This window comes from Oryctolagus cuniculus, chromosome 1 (genome assembly GCF_051225735.1).
Source record: "Oryctolagus cuniculus isolate XC-2025 breed Fujian yellow rabbit chromosome 1, ASM5122573v1, whole genome shotgun sequence".
Lineage (NCBI taxonomy): Eukaryota > Metazoa > Chordata > Mammalia > Lagomorpha > Leporidae > Oryctolagus > Oryctolagus cuniculus.
Window position 1 is genome coordinate 148252276 of NC_142867.1, and position 19622 is coordinate 148271897.

Consider the following 19622-nt stretch of genomic DNA (forward strand, 5'->3'; position numbering starts at 1 on the left):
CTAGCTCAGTCTGGGAGAATCTAGTTTTAAGTGGCATCTGCCTGACTGCTGCTCCCTTCTCCTAAAATACCTATAAGGATTCAGAAAAAGAGATTAGAAGCAGCAGTGAAAAACTGAGTAACTATTGACTAAATCTGGAGGAAATTTCCTTTAACTATTCAATCAATGGAGCTGAAACAGAATGGCTGACCCCTGCTTCATTCTGAAAATGAGAAGGGCCTGCCTGAAAACTAAAGAATCTTCTTCATCCACTCTACTCATTTGGATTGGAGAAACATGCATACACCCAAGCACAAAAAATATTAATTTTTCCTCAACTGAGTATAATGTGATACACTACTTCTCCCTCATCATCTTTTAGTTTCTAATGTTTATTTACTTATTTTTATTTATTGGAAAAGCAAAGACAAAAAGAGCTCTTCCATCTGCTGATTCACTTCCCAAATGCCTGAAAAAGCTGAGGCTGGATAAGGCCAATGCCAGAAACCAAAAACTTCACCTGGGTCTCCCACATGGTTGACAGAGACTCAAGTACTTGAGTCAGTACCTGTCGCTTCCCAGGTGCATTAGCAAGAAGCTAGATCTGAAAAAGGCAGGACTTAATCCCAATCACTGTGAAATGGCATGCAGGAATCCCAAGCAGTGGCTCAACCCACTGTGCCACAACATCTGCCCCTCCCGAATATTTTTAAACATGCTGCAATTCTCAAAAATTAATAAGACAGGGAAGGCAGAGAATATAAAGATCAGAAGTTCCATATTACATCCTGAGTGGTATTATCCTATAGTTTTACATGATCAGCAGAAGTGACCACCACAGCCTATTAAAACCTTATTATGGAGAAAGCATTCTCCACTCATTCAGACTGCAAAAGACATAAATTTGGGAATCAAGGTGATACTACTGTGATACAGATAAAAGAAAAAAACTGGCAAATACTTAATACTGATGGAACTACAGGATGTAGATATCAGATACTAGAATTTATGCTGAGAACTAAGTATACCTTTCAGCCAAAAAGAAGTTAAATCTGCTCTAATATAGATTTTAAAATAACTTAGTTTGCCATATATCATCTGGTAAATACCAGGTCAAGAAAAGTTATTATCTTCAAAGAACGCATAAAAAATGATCAAAATAGAGTCTATAGACCTCCAGTTGTGAGAATGAAGTTGCGGTCAATTGGGGAGTGAACCAGCAAATGGGAGATCTCTCTCTCTCTCTCTCTCTCTCTCTCTCTCTCTCTGCCTCGCTTTTTCTCTCTGTGTAACTCTGACTTTAAAGTAAATAAATAAATCTTTAAAAAAAAAGAACAGAAAAAAAGTGACAATATATTTGAAGTGTTGAAATAAAATAGTTCTGAAACCAGACACCTATATTTAGTGAAAATATCACTCAGGAATGAAGCAAAAATCAATACATTTCACAAGAATGAAAATTGGAAGAATCTGTTGCCAGCAGATCTATCCTTTAAAAAAGGAAAAAGCTAAAGAAAACTCTGTAAACAGAAATCAAATGTTAAATATAGGAAATATAATATTGGAAGGAAGAAAAGAAATAGTAAGCAAAAATTGACTTTCCCTCTTCTTTTGTGTCTTCTAAACTGTTTGACTGTTGAAACAAAATTCGTAACATTATCTGATTAACAAAAACCTAAAATATTGTCTAATACAGTTATTAGATGCCAGGAATTAGCTGCCTTCCACACATTAACCCATTTATTCCATAAAACAACTCTATGATGAAGAGGCTATTATTATCTTCATTTTACGGGTAAGACCAAAAAATGAAGTAATTTTTTAAAATGCAAGAGTCTGGAAATGCATTCAAGCAAAAAACAAACAAAATATTTCCAGAGACCAGTACTTTAACATATACAATTTCATAATTAGAACATGAAATAACTAACTACACCACAGAAACATAATTAGAATTACAATGAATGCTTAATTTAAAAAATCTAGGTACAGGATTATAGGAAAGGGTAAACAACTGGTTTCTTTTGTTTTTTTTTTTTAATTTTAATTTTTATTTATTTATTTGAAAGTCAGAGTTACACAGAGAGAAGAGAGGCAGAGAGACAGAGAGAGAGGTCTTCCATCTGCTGGTTCACTCTCCAGTTGACAGCAACGACCAGAGCTGCGCCGATCCAAAGCCAGGAGCCAGGTGCTTCTTCCTGGTCTCCCACGCAGGTGCAGGAATCTAAGGACTTGGGCCATCTTCTACTGCTTTACCAGGCCATGGCAGAGAGCTGGATTGGAAGTGGAGCAGCTGGGTCTCGAACCAGCACCCATATGGGATGCCGGCACTTCAGGCTAGGGTGTTAACCCGCTACGCCACCGTGCCGGCCCCATACAACCGGTTTCTTTCCTCTAGCTCCCCACATACCCACAACTAACTTGAGGTACTGTTAATAGTATGTGGTATATACACATGACAAAATATTACTCAGCTATAAGAAAGAACAAAGTCCTATATTTTGCAATAAAATGGATGCAACTGCATACCACTGTACTTAGTGAAATAAAATATATGTTTTCTCTGATTTGTGATACTAATATACAGAGTACAAAAAAACTGAATGAATAAGACTGAAATTGACATATTATGATTTGAGTATCATTCATTGCCCTTGCTATATTCCTGTAGAACCTTGGTCTTTCTACATTTGTTGAACATTATGTTTAGTAGAGTATTAAGCCTGTGATTTTAAAGTAAGTTGAAAGATATGTTATCACAAAAATTGAAAGAAAAAGAAGGAAGAAGAAGGCAGGGAGGGAGGGAGGGAGGCAGAGAAGGAAGTCTTATGTTCTTAGAATTCTATCTTTCAAACACATGAAATCTGTTCTCTTTGTATTAATTTTTATTTTTAAATGAGTAAAATTAGAAGCCCATAAGAAAAAACTAGTGTATCCACTATGATTCCAAGATAAATAAGGATCTCCAGCCAAAAATCGGTATATCATTACTGAAATTATTTATCAAGAAATGAGGAATTTATACCAACAAGATGCAGCCACACCACAGAATAGGAGCTTCTCTATAATCCTGAAGAGGCTATTTGATAAACTATATAAAAGTTGAAAGAACCCAGGGGCTAATGGCTCCCCTAAATTGAGGTGCTCTATTCAACAAGCTTCATCTCTCAACACATGCACATATCAAGTGCAAAGCAACTGGGAAATTCAAATCTGTACCTGAAAATTCCATAACCTTTATGTTGTTCGTGTTTGTTTCTTCTCCATCTGTAACCTTTCTTAATGCTATATTAACTCACAGTTGAATGAAACCTATTGTGTCTGAGTTTCATTGTTGCTTCAAACCTAAGAACAATACTAGAAAATGAGCACTGCACAGAAAGTATCAATTGATTTCCTATATGCCTGAAATAACCAATTAGAGGGAATATTACAGAAAGTATCCTCTAAACAAATATAGAACAATACTGGCACAAAATATGGATCAATATTTGGTGATGGCAAAGGTGAACTGAGATAAACATTTCTAACTTTGCTTTCATAGTAACCTTATATAACTCACTCCTGGAGAAAAAAATTTGATACCTATTTAAAAGAAATTCTAGCATGTTCTATATTTTAAACTATTCATTTTATTTCTTAGAATGAATCTTAATGAAATAGCAAGTTGACAGACAGTTACAGACAAAACAACTCGTTACATTAAAAATTAACATAAATAAGTATTACTACTTATGGCTATTAAAAATAAGGTTTTTGAAGAGTCAAGACAAAAATATAAAGGAAAAAATAAGAATCTAAAACTATATGCTGGGCATGATTGCAACTATATTACACCTACACACAAAGACACACCAATGTGTTTTCTCTCTCTCTCTCTCACACACACACACACACACACACTCACACACACACACACAAACACCATCCTCAAATACATCCATTGAAAAGAAATGCATTAGGGGGCCCACACTGTGGCATAGTAGGTTAAAGCTCTACTTGCAGTGCTGGCTTCCCATTTGGGGACCGGTTCATGTCCAGCTGCTCCTCTTCCAGTCCAGCTTTCTGCTAATGGCCTGTGAAAGCAGTGGAGGATGGCCCAAGTCCTTTGGCCCCTTTACCCTCATGGGAGACCTGGAAGAAGCCTGGCTCCTGGCTTTGGATCAGCCCAGCTCCAGCTGTTGCAACCATTTAGGGAGTGACTTGGTGGATGGAAAGCCTCTGTGTCTCTCCCTCTCTTTCTCTCTAACTCTGCCTCTCAAATAAATAAATCTTTAAAAAAAAAAAAAGAAAAGAATTGAATTGAATTGAAATAGTAATTGTGTTCTTTCTCAAAAATGGGATTATAATTGTTTTTTTTTTACAGGGAAATTTAATTTCTCTGAAAACAAAAATATCTTTTTCACTGCTACATTTTGAGCTTGCTTCGCAAACAATATGTGTTAAATAACTAAGAATTAATAGATATTTTTGTTTATTTTTTAAAATGTGTACTCTTTTCTTTTTTAAAAAAAAGATTTTATTTATTTGAGAGTGAGAGTTACAGACAGTGAGAGGGAGAGACAGAGAGAGAGGTCTTCCATCCACTGGTTCATTCCCCAGATGGCCACAATGGCCGGAGCTGCGCCAATCCAAAGCCAGGAGCCAGGGGCTTCTTCCAGATCTCCCATGTGGCTGCAAGGTCCCAATCACTTGGGCCATTTTTCTACTGCTTTCCTCAGGCCATAGCAGAAAGCTGGATCAGAAGAGGAGCAGCCAGGACTAGAACCAGCACCCATATAGGATGCCGGCACTGCAGGCGGAGGATTAACCTACTGTGCCACAGCACTGGCACCGCATTCTTTTCTAAAAGGACAAATTCAAGCATTCAAAAGTGTGGGGACGTGTGTGTGTACATATATATATATATATATATGCATAATTGTTCTTCAGTGCATTCAAGTATTTGTAAAGGAGCTAATTTCTGTTTATAGGAGTTTTTGTATCATATAATTCTATTCCAAATTATTTTGCTCCCAAACTCAAGCCTGTAAATTCAGAACCTCAGATTTTTATTAGTTATTTTCTTTATACAACAAAGAATATTTAAGAAATCTTTCTCCAAAATCTCTCTTATTTCACATTCTCCCCATTCTTTTCTATTTTCAGACAAAAGTATGCTTGGAAAGGTAGATAATATAAATCATGGCAATAAACTCTAGTATTCCTTAATGGAATATTTTATTAGAGAGAAGATTTTGTTGGTTTACAAATAAACAATTAAGGTACATTTGCAATGAAGTTCTATGTAATTACCGGGATTACAGGAAATATGGAGATTCTCTATCAAGATTTTATTCAATGATGTTTACTGCTAATTACGATCCTCCAGGTCGTAAAGGGCAAGAAAAACCAGATGATGACAAAACTTTCTGATTGTAATGGTAGAAGCCAAACCACTTTGAGCAAAATGGGAAAGTATTCCCTCAGTGAATCAGGAAGTCACAGACACATACATCTCTTAGCACAGTGAGAGCAACAAGTTCAAACAAAACAAGGGTACTTCAAAAAATGTATGGAAAAGTAGAATTTAAATATTAGTTTATTTTTGCCCTAAAAATTGATACTCATGCAGGTTTTGCATAATATCCTTTTCCATGAACTTTTTGAAGACCCCTCACATTTTGTCTCCAAAACATCTCTGTTTCTCCATTTAATGGTTCCATAACTCTATGAAGCTACATTCAGCTTATCACCTCATGGTAGGTAAGATAGCCACCAGCAAGCCAATCACATCTTCCTGGCTTAACATTTCCAAAAACAGAATTCCCTCTCTATAATCATATAGAATACTCTACTAAATTTTACCAAATAGTGCCTTGGGCCTCCCCTAAAATTGATCAAACTCAAGTTAAAAGTATAGCCCTCTGTATTACCAAGTCTACTCAAGATTTCTAATTGCAACTGCAATGAGTTAGCCAAAGTATAAAATGTCAAGGAATAGTCCCCCACAAGACTTCCTAACTTCAGATACCAGCCACAAGTAAGGACTTCAGAAGAGCTGCCTAAAAATTTAGGGGGTTACAATGATCATCCTCAGATTTGATAATCTGCTAGAATGACTTACTGGACTCAGAAAGTAATTATACCTATTTAAAAAAAAAAAAAAGAAGACATATTTATTCAAAAGGCAGAGTTAGAGATGGAAAGAGAGCAAGATATCTTCCATCTTCTGGTTCACTCCCCAAATGACCACAGCAGCCAGGCCCAGGCCAAGTCAAAGCCAGGAGCTTCATTAGAGTCTCCTACTGGGGCATGAGACCCCCTAACACTTGGGCAATTTTCCTCTGCTTTCCCAAGCACATTAGCAGGTGGCACGAATGGTAGCAGAGCAGCCTGAATGTTGCGGGTGGCAGCTTGACCAGCTGCATCACAGCTTACTACTACATTATTGCAGTCGTTTTAGACCAAAAGGATACAAGATAGAACTAGACAAAGGTAAAGATGCATCGGGAAGTCTGGGAGAGTTCCAAATACAAAACCTCCATCGTTCCATGGAGCAGACCAGAGCAAAAGAGTGCAGTCATCACACTAAAGTTCCAGGACACCAAGATAAAACAAAGCCATTATCTGAAGTTCTAAGCAATCAGAGCACCATTCAGCCAAATTTCCCAAAGAGATCAGCTTCAATCATCATGATAATGAGGTTCCTTCTGCCTTAATGCTTACACAAAAGAAGTAACCTGAAACAATTTTGGGTTAAAAACAGTTATTTGTCTTTCATTCTAGCCCCGATTGCACCTAACAAGTTACTTTGAAATAACCAGTCTTCTTTTTGTTATTTGTTTCTCCTTTTTTCAGCTCATCTCTGTCTAAAAAAACCAACAGATTATGTTCAGCTCACAAGAATATTTATCCTACCTTATGGAATGAAGTGTCAGCCTGATACTACGAATGAAAATAAAATCAATTAATTCCTTTAAAATAAAGTATTGCAATTTTGTCCTTTGACATTACCTTACTGGATTTTTCACATGATTTTTTAGAAAGCATTATGTAAAATGAGCCATTGTTTGATCATCTTTTGCTTTTTCCCTGAAAAGAAATTCAATTTAATATGTAAACTTCAACTGACTGCAATCATTGTGTCAAGTCCTCTACAAGTTTCATCATTATTAATCTGGTAATGTCTTAATGTTTACATATCAAAAATAATTCTTGGCCCCCAAAAAGAAAAATGTATTAGTTTTATTACTTCACCCCCATGAGAAATATCAGACAACATTAAAAATGCATAAGATGCTAAAGGTATATCTAGTAATATATGTTGGGTCAAGGGTTACAATTGGTGACTGATAAACATGAAAAGATAAATTGCTGTATACTGTACATTTAGCAGTATTGATGGAACTAAACAATGCCAACTCTTTCTACAATATTGACACTAGCACAGTATGACAGAATTATAAACATCATCTTCGAATATCAAGCTTCCAGTTCCCTGAAAACAAATTTCTCAGGCCACATAAAATATATGCTGGTCTATTTATATTAAGAATCATATATTTAAACAATCACTTTAAGCTTGAAAGTGTTCATATAATTACTAATTTGTGGCCAAGAAATAATCAAGGACCCTGGAGAAGTTTCCTCATTAATAATAGGCATCTTCCCTTTCCAACTGAAAATCTCAAGGGGCTATGCTGATATAATTTTCCACAGAATCTGAACATTATAATACTTCAAAGGATGTTATTTCAAAGACAGACTCCTAGCCTAGACATCTTCAATTCACCTTTGACTCCATCCCCTCAAGCCTTTACCATTTCATCAGTCATTAAGTCTTCTGTATTTTTCCTTACAATCTCACATTTGTTTATTTAATTCATCTGTAATGTGGCTCACTCATTAATTTCACTTTAAAAGTACCTGAGATGTTTCTAATGTGCAGCCAAGTTTGGGAACTCCTTTGATAAATGTATAATGCATGTCAAGTTAGGCTCGAGTTCATATAGCACACACCCTATCAGTGCTTTGCCCAGCCTTCTTCTAATCCCTATGACCTTTCTTTGTGCCTGTCCCCTGGCTTCAGTTGCATTTGCATCTAGTGGTCCATAGCATATTCTATAGCTACTTTTCTGTCTCTTAAGCTTCTACAGCTACTCTGTCCCTACTTTCACAGAGAAAACAGGAAGGGCCTGAAAGTTGCTACCCCTGAGGTACTAATATGGAAACATGAACCTGACTCCCTTGTCTGGGTCCAGACATCCACTGAGCAGTCATTTATACTTGAGAACTCCCTGATGAGGTCAGACTGAAATCCAGACTTTGACTAAAGACACATACACACCACCTTGCTTGGATTTTCCACCTCCCCTTCACTCCCTTAACTCATTGCTTCTGGGAGTATTTCCTTAAGAATTCACTGCTCATTAAGTCTCCACATAGGATCTGCTTATAGAAAATCCAACCCAACACCTTTATCAAAGCAGTTCATGGCTTGGTCTACCATATTTTCTACAATTATCCAGCATCTACCAAGGGACCTAATTTTCTCATCCACCCTGCTTATTCTATACCATTCATTAAACCCTCCCGCCCCCCAGATGCCTTTTCCTTCCTGTGACCATCTATATGCCCTACCTTTCAAAAACAGGATCTAGATACTCTCTTCCCACCATGCATAGCCTTACTCATCATGTCAGGTACTTGATAAAGGTGCGTTGGATTGGTGACTCACCCTCTGTGAAACTTACTCTGACAACTCTAGCATAAAAAGGGGCTGTCTTTCTCTCTCTCTCTCTCTCTCTCTCTCTCTGTGTGTGTGTGTGTGTGTGTGTATGCACACCTTTCAAATAAAATGAAAACAATTTTTTTAAATACCTTTTTAAAAAATTTTTTAAAGTTTAAAAATAGGAGAGGCAGATGATGTAGCAGTTAGGTCAATGCTTGGGATGCCTACATCCCATACTGGAGTGCCTGGTTCAAGGTTCAAGTCCTTGCTATTCTACTTCAGATCCATCTTGGTGCTAATGTGTAATCTGGGAGTCCTTGCTACCTAGCAGGAGTCCAGGAATGACTTCCTGACTCCTGGCTTCAGTGTGGCCCAGTCCTGGCTCCTGTGGGCATTTGGAAAATGAACTAGAATACAGGGAAGATCTCTCTTTCATGCTGTCTCTCTCATTCTCCCTTTTGCTCTGCCATTAAAATAAAATTAATTAAATTTTAAAAAGTAAAATAAATTAATAAATAATTTTTATAAGTAAGAGCCCAATTGGGATAGCTGTGGGTAGAGTGAAAATTATTATCTTGATTTTGTTTGAGTACCAGGAAACTAAGAGACAAAGCAGGATTACATGTTCAAATGTATTTATATGTTATATTAGTGCCAAAGAACTGTCTATACATTGGTTTTGAGTCTTGTTTCTTCAGGGGTTAACACTTGCATTCTGAGAACTCCTAGTCCTCAAATACTAATGACCCTAAAAACACTTGATCAGGCAAAAGCAGAAAACATATATTTCAAAAACAAAAAGATGGGGGCTGGTGCTGTGGCATAGCAGCTAAAGCCACAGCTTGCAACAGTGGTATACCATATGGCCATTGGTTTGAATCCCAGATGCTCTACTTCCAATTCAGCTTCTTCCCAAAGGCCTGGAAAAAGCAGTAGAAGATGACCCAAATCATTGGGCTCCTCATACCTGAAAGACACTCCTAGCTCCTGGATTCAGCCTGGCCCAGCCCTGGCAGTTGCAGCCTTCTGGGGAATGAACCAGCCAATGGAAAATCTCTCTCCTCTCCTCCCCTCCCCTCCCCTCTCTCCTCTCCTCTTCTCTCTTCTTTGTCTATCCCTCCCTCTTTTTCAAATAATAAATAAATCTTTGAAAAAAAAAGATGAAAACTGATTAATTAACCAAGTATACTGATAAATTTAAGAGAAAAACAAAATGGAGGGGCCAGTGCTGTTGCGTAGCGGGTAAAGCTGCCACCTACAGTGCTGGCATCCTATATGGGCACCATTTCAAGTCCTGGCTACTCCACTTCTGATCCAGCTCTCTGCTATGGCCTGGGAAATCAGTAGAAGATGGCCCAACTTTATAGGTCCCTGCACCCATGTGGGAGACCCAGAAGAGGCTCCTGGCATCTGGCTTCAGATCAGTGCAGCTCCAACCATTGAGGCCAGATGGGGAGTGAAACGGCAGATAGAAGACCTCTCTCTCTCTCTCTGCCTCTCCTTCTCTCTCTAACTCTGACTTTCAAATAAACAGATTAAATAATAAATCTTTAAAACAAAATGGAACATCTAAATTTCATCTCAAATGCCAGTGGAACAATGAGCATTCCATTTAGAAATGCTCTCATACAGAAATCAACAAATGCTGGCAAGGATGTGCGGGGAAAGGTACCCTAATCCACTGTTGGTGGGAATGTAAACTGGCACAGCCACTGTGGAAGACAAAATGGTATACTTAGAAATCTGAGGCTGGAGCCGCGGCTCACTAGGCTAATCCTCCGCCTTGCAGCACCAGCACACCAGGTTCTAGTCCCGGTTGGGGCGCCGGATTCTGTCCCGGTTGTCCCTCTTCCAGGCCAGCTCTCTGCTGTGGCCCGGGAGTGCAGTGGAGGATGGCCCAGGTCCTTGGGCCCTGCACCCCATGAGAGACCAGGATAAGTACCTGGCTCCTGCCTTCGGATCAGCGCAGTGCGCCGGCCACAGCGCGCTGGCCGCGGCGGCCATTGGAGGGTGAACCAATGGCAAAAGGAAGAGCTTTCTCTCTGTTTCTCTCTCTCTCACTGTCCACTCTGCCTGTAAAAAAAGAAAAAAAGAAAAAAAAAGAAAGAAATCTGAATATAGACCTATCTCATATGATCCAGCCACCCCACTCCTGGGAATTTACCCAAGCAAAATAAATCAGCATCTGAAAGAGTTATCTGTACCCTCATGTCCATTGCAGCTCAATTCACAATAGCTAAGATAAGGAATCAACCCAGATATCCATCACCTGTTGACTGGATTAAGAAAATATGGTATATACACTAGGGAGTACTACTCTGTTGTAAAAAATAAAAAAGAAATCCTATGTTTTATAACAAGATGGACACAACTGGAAACTATTATGCTTAGTGAAATAAGCCAGCCCCCAAAAGACAGACATGTTTTCCCTGCTCTGAGGTAACTAATAGAGTACTTAAAATGTAATGTATTGCAGTGAAAAGGACATATTGAGATTCAATGATTGTTTACAGCCCTTGTCTCTCTCATTGAGGAACAGTGTTTTTTTCTTGATACTATTTGTTGAACTCTTTTATTAGTGTAGAGTTAACTTTATGATCATTAAGTAAACTGAAAATAGATCTTGGTAAAAATTAAGAGTGGGAATGGGAGAAGAAAAAGCAAGAAGGGAACATGAGAAGGAAGAAGGATAGGGTGGAAAGTATCACTGTGTTTCTGAATCTATACATATGAAATATATGAAACTTGTAAAACTTACATAAGATTTTAAAAATTTTCAAAAAATGCAAGTTGAAAGTATTATGGCTGCACACACTTTGAAAAAAACTATTATATCTCCAGAGATTAAGAAATAAATATGTATTTATATATACTAGAAATAAATATGCTTTCAATATGTATATTTATGAAGATATTGTTACCTATAGATAAGTGTACATAAAAGCTACAATTTTAATTCATGTTAATAAATATGTAACACCAATTAATAAATAATAATGCCAGACTTTAATGTATTCCTAAAGCAGTGTTAAAAATACAATAATTTCAAAAATGTGTACCTGAATCTCAGGTCTTTAAATAAGATAAAATGACATAATGTTATAAAATGTACAAAACATGGAAACCACCAAAAATATTAAAATATAATTTAAATTGGATAAACAAAAGATGATCCAATTTAGAAGCAGCTTCAAATCTACTATACATATAAATCAAAGATCTGAAAAGAGAAAAGGATGTACACTTCTATTTTCTCATTTTATGCTTTTCTTAAACCTCCCTCAAGGCTTCCGAGTTTAAAAGGCAGGTTGTTACTGGAATATACTGAACAAATACCATTCTTGAATGGTCCAGAGATCAAACACAAGATTTTGTGCCCTGTACCTCTGCTTAGCACTTCCATCACAGGTTTGTTGAGAAAGGGAGAAGTTAGAGCAAATAACATGGGCAATGACAACTCAAGTAGATTGTAATCCAGAGTGCATCCTCAAAGTAAAATTTGATTTATAGTTCCTTCCTGATTGTTTTCCTTTCTTCTTAATAGGTGATTCAATGTGTGTTATCTACTTATGTATCAGAAAGCATCAAATACAAAATTACTTTCCCAGATAGAGAATGATGACAGGAAACAAGGAGTACAGGTCACTGATACTGCCATCTGCTCCTTCTCTTTTAAGGCACCTTTCCACCTTAATCAGTGGTTTTTGCCCTCTGAGGAATGTCATATTCCCAGACATGTGGGATTCTCCATGATGATTCTACTCTCTCTTCTGTTGCTTCCATTCAAGTAAAAACAATGGGGGCTGACATTTAGCCTAGTGGTTAAGATGCCTCTTGGGATTTCCACAACCCATATTAGAGTGTCTGGTTTCAAGTACAGCTCCACTCATGATTCTACATTCCTGTCAGTGTGCATCCTGGAAGGGGGCAAGTAATGGCTCAATTTTGGGTTCCCTGCCACCCAAGCAGGAGATCTAGATTGAGTTCCCAGCTCCCAGGATTGGCTTGGTCCAGCCACAGTTGCTGCAAAGCATCTGGGGAGTAATCCAGCAGATGGGAGCACTCTGTCTTACAAAAAAATAATATAAAATAAAATGGAAAAAGGAAAATGATGTTACTGTAAAGATGGCTTTGATTTAGCGCCCACATTTTAAATAATTGATTTTCAAACATCAGTATTTCAATTATTAATGGCAAATCAACATGTAACTCATGTTACGTGAGTGAAAGATTGGCTTACAAGTTGATACCCCAAAGTCAATAGTGACTGGCCTCAAACAATAGTAACTTGCCCACTCTAAAAACAAAGCTTTTTTTAAAATTTTATTAATATAAAGAACATATTTCATGTTTTTCACAGGTACAGTACTAAGAAGATAATCATATTTATCTCCCTCCTTTCTATCCTCCCAATCCCCCCTTCCTTATTTTTAAAATTTTTACAAAAACATAATTTAAATCTACTCTATAATCACAGGCTTAATGTACCACTAACAATTATATTCAACAAGTAAAACAGAAGAAATACCACAGTTCTACATTAGTTAAAACAAGAGCTAAAAATAACAATCAAATCACAAGATGTCCATTTCATTCTTACATGTTCTTGTATTCTATATTAACTACCACATACCAGAGAAAATATATGGTATTTGTCTTTTTGGAACTGGCTTATTTCATTAAGCATAATGGATTCTAGTTGCATCCATTTTGTTGCTTTTTTATGGCTGAGTAGTAGTTTTTCTTTATGCAATAATCAGTTAATGGACATCTGGGTTGATTCTACAGCTTAGGTATTGTGAGTTTTGCGAAGCATCATGGAACTGAAAGAAGAAATACTTAGTAGTCTTTTAGTCCTGTATTTTACAACTTGGAACTCTCACATATATTGAAAGATAATCATACTTTTTCTTTCCTTTCCACTGATGCTTTTAGCCAGGGTAACTGGAATGATGATAAGTACATAAAGGAGATAGACTTATTAATATGATGGAGGAAGTTTTTTAAGTGTACTGTATATAAAATATCATTGTAGAAGCATAATTTGGAAAAAATTACTTCTAGAGACCAATAAAATGTCAGTTTCACTGTGCCCCAAGAAGGTTCACTGGGGTGTCAGTGACCAGGAAAAAAAAAAAAACAATAAAACCAGTAGGAGAAACCCTAAATGTTTACTTCATTGTCACACAGTGCAGGATTAACGTTCATGTGCTTTCCCTATGCAAAATAAACAACCCAAAAAATTTTCAATAACAACTGTTATTTTATTTGACATATTAAATCCTTGTTCCCTACCTCTACCCACAGCCAAGCCACTTCTCCAGCGACTACGCTAAAGCCCTTTGTAGAATTAGAAACTTGGAGAGCTTTTCAAAGGAAAGAAGGATTGAACGCCAGGTAGGATTTAGCCAAAGCTGTCACAGCTCTGGTTGTTACCCCTCATAATCCATCTTGCTGAATCAAAAAGCAAACTGTGAACAAACAGCTTAGGCAGTTTGTTTGAAGACACATTCCTGTCTTTCTAGGAAGGATTAAATCATGGCTACAGTTTGTTGGAAAATGATAATTCACATAAAAATCATTAAATTCATGTGGCATCTCTTTGAATCAAAATGTTTTATAACTTTTCATCTTTTAGTCACAGGAACAGAAATGCTATAGTTTTTATACTGATATCGCAGACCCTCTACACAGTGTTTCAGAACATCGTCAAATTTTGTTGCATTTGCCAAAATACAGAAGATGTTTACTTTCAAACTTTTAAATAATAATGATTCTGACTCTGCCATTAAAGAAGAATCACAGCAATGTGAGATGTGGGGAAAAAGGATTATTCTTAACATCAGTTTCAAACACTGGGTTCCATAAAAGCCACTTTCATGCCCTGCTGCAACAGGCGAGACAGATCAGGAGTCTGAGAGCTTAAGCAATAAGGGAAGAGTAAAGCTACCTGTGAGATACATTTCAGGATAAAATGTTTCCCCATAGAATGGAACATGCTCAGTTTTCATTGCGGTAAATAGATCTAAATCTTGGAATACAATATCTCTTTAAATATATAAGCAATTCACCTCCTTTGTATCACCAAGTATTGCAATTTCTGATACTCAAGGTACTTTTGATACTCAAGTAACCCTTGAATTAATATGAAGGGAGAAAAGTTACTCAACAAACACTACAGGGTTGTCACATGTCAGGTACCATGGAGGGTGTTAGATAAAATGCTGCTCCTGTCTTCTTGAGCTGACAGTTAAGTAAGGAACACAAAAAGTAAACACTTATTTATTTATTTGAATTTCAGGGTTTCTTCTAGGTCTCCCATGAGGGTGCAGGGGCCCAAGGACTTGGGCTATTTTCTACTGCTTTCCCAGGCCATAGCAGAGAGCTGGATCAGAAGTGGAGCAGCTGGGTCTTGAACCGGTGCCCACATGGGATGCCGGAGCTTCAGGCCACAACTTCTATGGGCCCCAAACAATAGACTATTAAGCTTGGTGATAAAGACCACAGTGGAAGGGTAATCAAGGGCTGAATAAGTAGAACTGAATAGGATGTAGAGAAAAGCCAACAACGAACTTCCTATACAATCTTTCATCAATCTTCAAATTTAATTGTCTCCTGCTCTTGAAGGAAGTAGTGGGAGAGGCAAAGTCCCATGATTTTCTCAAACATTTGTTATCTCTTATGTCATTTAGTGCTGAGAATGATCTAGTTAAGTAATTAAAATGTCTATTCTCACTTATCAAAGAGCAACTTCCTTTAAAGTTAAAACTTCAGGGGTCAGCACTGTGGCGTAGTAGGTAAAGCTGCCACCTGCAGTGCCTGCATCCCATATGGGCACCAGTTTGAGTCCTGGCTGCTCCACTTCTGATCCAACTCTCTGCTATGGCCTGAGAAAGCGGTATAAAATGACCCAAGTGCTTGGGCCCCTGCATCCACGTGGGAAACATGGAACAAGCTCCTGGCTCCTGGTTTCAGATCGGCCCAGCTCCAGCCATTGCGGCTAATTGGGGAGTGAAGCAGCAGATGGAAGACCTCTTTCTCTATCTCTGCCTCTCCTTCTCTCTCTGTGTAACTCTTGACTTCCAAATAATAAATCTTTTAAAAAATTCTTTTTGTCAAATTACTAGTGCTTTGAGGCTGAGAGATCTAGAATGGAGAAGGATATTTTCATCTTTTTCATTATTTGCTCACCTTGTACTTTCCTACCCACTCAACTCCTATCGCCACAAGTAAAGTTGCCTCTGTTTTGTTCAGGGAAGGAGATAGGCAAATAAAGCAGAAGGAAGCCTCAGGAAATGTCATAAGTCAACTGGTTTAATTGGAAGGAGTTTTAATGTATTATAATTAGTGGAACACCAATTACTTTCTAGAGACCTCAATATCAGTGAACATATTTACCACCCATCTATTGGTCTCTATTTACCATTCTCCAGCAAATGGAACCAGTGAGTCCTGAAGAAATGGCTAATTCCAGGACTGGAGTAGGAAAAACACAAGATGGCCCTGATACATATTGTTGGATGAGAAAGCAAGAAACTGTACAAACAGGGCTGGCATGTGACATAGCAGTGAAAGTTGCTGCCAGCATCCCGTAGGGCACTGGTTCATGTCCTGCCTACTTCACTTCCAATCCAGCTCCCTTCTAACGGCCTGGAAAAAGCAACAGAGGATGACCCAAGTGCTTGACACCCTGCCACCCATATGGGAGGTCTGAATGAAGCTCCTGGCTCCTCCTTGCTCCAGCCTGACTAAGCCCTGGCCATTGTGACCACTCAGGTAGTGAACCAGCAGATGGCAGATCTCTCCCTTGCTCTATTTTTCCCTTCTGTAACTCTTTGAAATAAATATTTAAAGATCACAGACATCATATGCATATGTTGGGATTTTCAGAGACAATCTCTGCTTCAAATTAAAAAAAAAAAAAAAAAAAAAGGTGGGGCCAGCGCACTGTGGTGTAATGGTTAAAGCCACTACCTGCAATGCCAGCATCCCATATGGGCACTGGTTTGAGTCCCAGCTGCTCCAGTTCTGATCCAGAGCTCTGCTATAGCCTGGGGAAGCAGTAGAAGGTGGCCGAAGTCCTTGGGCCCCTGCACCTGCACTTCATGGGAGACTCAGAATAAGTTCCTGGCTCCTGGCTTCGGATCGGCCCAGCTCTGGCCATTGTAGCCATTTGGGGAATGAACCAGTGGATGGAAGACCTTTCTCTCTCTGCCTCTGCCTCTCTGTAACTCTTTCAAATAACTAAATAAATCTTTGGGAAAAAAAGGAAGGAAAAAAGTGTACAATCATTAGAGACATATCAGAAAAACCAGAAGTCAGTTTGAAGGAACATCCACTGTCCAAATCTGTGACTGTATGAACATCAAAATAAATACTGATCATAGATTTTCCTTAACTAAGTAAAATAGAAAACCATGAGTCCATATGAATAGAAATGAAAGAATAAAGTTTGATGAATAAGAAGATATTTACAAAGCCACAATGTATATAAAATAGTAAATATAAAAATTACAAAGAAAAAGAGAAAACTTGTGCAAGTCTGACAAAACATTTTTTTTTAAAGATTTATTTTATTTATTTGAAAGACATAGTTACAGAGAGAGGCAGACACAGAAAGGTCTTCCATCCACTGGTTCACTCCCAAATGGCCTCAATGGCCAGAGCTGGGCCGATCTGTAGCCATGAGCCAGGAGCTTCTTCCAGGTCTTCCACGTGGGTGCAGGGGCCCAAGGACTTGGGCCATCTTCCACTGCTTTCCAAGTCCATAGCAGGGAGCTGAATCAGAAGTGGAACAGCTGGGACTGGAACCGATGCCAATACGGGATGCCAGCATTGCAAGCCAGGGCTTTAACCCGTTGCACCACAGTGCCATCCCCAAAGCAACATCTTACTCAAGTGATTAAGTTGAACAAAATCAGAAATAGCATTCATATATATCATGCAAAACCTGATGAGATGAAATGAGAAGTCAGCCTCAATTTTGTGTCATTCCTACCTACGACATATAACCCTTAATTAAATACAAAACAATATTGGATAAACCCACATAGAAAGATATATCCACTCACATACTCATACATAAAATAACAGGCTTATAAAATTAAACACTTAATGAAAGTCAAGCATCAGTCAAGTCTACTATAATCTGAGAAAGATGATTTATCATTACATAACTGGTCAATTATTTATTTTATAATGTGCATTTTTTCCTTTTCAAAAAATCTAAACATAAATGTTTAATTAAATAAAGAGCAACAGGCAGTTCCTTCAAAATGTTTGTGGAAAATACCTAAATTGAAAAAATGATCCAGAGGCTGGCACTGTGGCAGAGTAGGTTAATCCTCCACCTGTGGCGCAGTAGGTTAATCCTCCACCTGTGGCGCCAGCATTCCATATGGGTGCCGGTTCTAGTCCCGTCTGCTCCTCTTCCAATCCAGCTCTCTGCTATGGACTCAGAAAGCAGTAGAAGATAGCCCAAGTGTTTGGGCCACTAAACTCACGTGGGAGACCAGGAAAAAGCACTTGGCTCCTGGCTTCGGATTGGTGCAGCTCCAGCCGTTGTGGCCATTTTAGGAGCGAACCATCAGAAGGAAGACCTTGCTCTCTGTCTCTTCTTCTCACTGTCTGTAACACTACCTGTCAAATAAATAAATAAAAATCTTTAAAAAAATTTGTATTACAGCAAATTTCAGGACCTACTACAGGGCAGTTGTTATCAAAACAGCATGGTACTGGTACAGAAACAGATGGATAGACCAATGGAACAGAATAGAAACACCAGAAATCAATCCAAACATCTACAGCCAACTTATATTTGATCAAGGATCCAAAACCAATCCCTGGAGTAAGGACAATCTATTCAATAAATGGTGCTTGGAAAATTGGATTTCCACGTGCAGAATCATGAAGCAAGACCCCTACCTTTCACCTTACACAAAAATTCACTCAACATGGATTAAAGACTTAAATTTATGACCCGACACCATCAAATTATTAGAGAGCATTGGAGAAACCCTGCAAGATATAGGTACTGGCAAAGACTTCTTGGAAAAGACCCCAGAAGCACAGGCAGTGAAAGCCAAAATTAACATTTGGCATGGCATCAAATTGAGAAGTTTCTGCACTTCAAAAGAAACAGTCAGGAGAGTGAAGAGGCAACTGACAGAATGGGAAAAAATATTTGCAAACTATGCAACAGATAAAGGGTTAATAACCAGAATCTACAAAGAGATCAAGAAACTCCACAAAAACAAAACCAACAACCCACTTAAGAGATGGGCCAAGGACCTCAATAGACATTTTTCAAAAGAGGAAATCCAAATGGCCAACAGACACATGAAAAACTGTTCAAGATCACTAGCAATCAGGGAAATGCAAATCAGAACCACAATGAGGTTTCACCTCACCCTGGTCAGAATGGCTCACATTCAGAAATCTACCAACAATAGATGCTGGAGAGGATGTGGGGGAAAAGGGACACTAACCCACTGTTGGTGGGAATGCAAATTGGTTAAGCCACTATGGATGTCAGTCTGGAGATTCCTCAGAAACCTGAATATAACCCTACCATACAACCCAGCCATCCCACTCCTTGGAATTGACCCAAAGGAAATGAAATTGGCAAACAAAAAAGCTGTCTGCACATTAATGTTTATTGCAGCTCAATTCACAATAGCTAAGACCTGGAACAAACCCAAATGCCCATCAACAGTAGACTGGATAAGAAATTATGGGACATGTACTCCACAGAATACTATACAGCAGTCAAAAACAATGAAACCCGGTCATTTGCAACAAGATGGAGGAGTCTGGAAAACATCATGCCGAGTGAACTAAGCCAGTCCCAAAGGGACAAATATCATATGTTCTCCCTGATCGGCGACAACTTACTGAGCACCAAAGGGGAAACCTGTTGAAGTGAAATGGA